Raw genomic sequence first — 1,637 nt, forward strand, 5'->3', positions numbered from 1 at the left:
CCGACTAGACGAAGTGTGTAGTGGGATCCGGGAAAAGGACAGTCCAGTGATGACCGTCACTAGGTCCAGAGGAAGGATTGGATCCAACCCCCAAATTCTCGAGGAAACATTTGTGAAGAGAGTCCGCATCGAGCGGATCCTCAAAGCACAGAACGAGGAAGCGTGGATCCTAGGACTAAAGAAGTATCTGATGGGGGATGTACGAGACCTGAGTCGGGAAGATGCCAAATCCTACAGCATTATCGCTACGGATTACGCGGTGGATCTGAATGACCAGCTCTTCTATTGCCCCCCTACGAAGAGAGTCAACAAGGATCGGGATGGATTGATGAGACTGGTGATGCCGGAAACCTTACAACAGGATGTCCTACACCACTATCACGCTAGCTTGGAAGGCGGACATCAGGGTATTGGTCGGACCTACCAAGGAATGTTTTCACTGGAGGGGACTATTCAAGAGCGTACAACGGTATGTCGGGGAATGTGTGGATTGTGAGACAGGCAAGGGCAGGCCCACAATCGAAGGGGAGTCACCTGGGAATGTCCAAGCGACTTACCCTTTCCAAATCATAGCCATGGATCATATCCCCTCGTTGCCCAAGTCGCTCAAAGGAAACACAGAATTGTTGATTTGGGTGGACCTGTTTACCGGATACGTGGTAGCCAAAGCTAGTGCGTCTAGAACTGCGCAGACCATTGCTGAATCGTACGAGGAGTGCGTTTTCCGAAGATTTGGAGCTAGCGAGATGATTAGACATGATCGGAGCCAGGCTTTATGTCTGATTTCTTTCGAGCATTCAACCGGATCCTGGGGCAGCGACAGCGAGCAACCATGGCATACCGTCCCCAAGCTAACGGGTCGGCAGAGCGCATGGTGCAGACGATCACGAGAGCACTCAAGATGTATGTCCAGGATTTGGATCAGAGGGATTGGGATGAGTACGCAGAACGACTCCCCTTCGCGATAAACACCGCCCAAGACAGGATCCGGGGTGATACCCCATTTTACTTGGTACATGGGTGGGATCCCAAATCCACCCTAGAAGCGGCCATTCCAGTATGTAGCACCAAGAAGAGAAACCGAGATCCAAGACGATGGCGATACCAAGTCCAGAAATACTACCGGCAAGCCAGATTCCAAGTGAACGAACGGCTGCGGAGTGCGATACAGGGCCGAGCGGATCGACACAACGAAGATGCCCGTCCACATCAAATTCAAGTGGGATCGCAGGTGTGGCTTTATTTGGATCGAGTGAAAGAAGGGTACGCCCGCAAATTGGCCCATCTATGGCATGGACCGTTCCGGGTGAGCGAGAAGATTGGAGAACACGCGGTAAAGCTGGAAACGGCAGGTACCGAATATCGCCTGTTCCCTGTAGTACACGTATCCAAGCTGAAGTTGGTCAAAGAATATCCGGATCGGCTGCAGATCCGTCTTTCGGTGGATGGATCCGATCGCGTCGACTTCGACGAAGTCATCCTACCGGAAGATAGTTGGAATGTGGATCTCGAAGCCGACGAGTTCGAAGTCGAGAAGATCACCGATATGAGGTCGGGGAAGCGAACTAGATACGGACGGATTTACCGTGAATTTCTGGTGTATTGGCGTGGATATGACGAACCCAGTTGGGGTAGAC

The sequence above is a fragment of the Phytophthora infestans genome, genomic scaffold (genome assembly GCF_000142945.1).
Source record: "Phytophthora infestans T30-4 supercont1.55 genomic scaffold, whole genome shotgun sequence".
Lineage (NCBI taxonomy): Eukaryota > Oomycota > Peronosporomycetes > Peronosporales > Peronosporaceae > Phytophthora > Phytophthora infestans.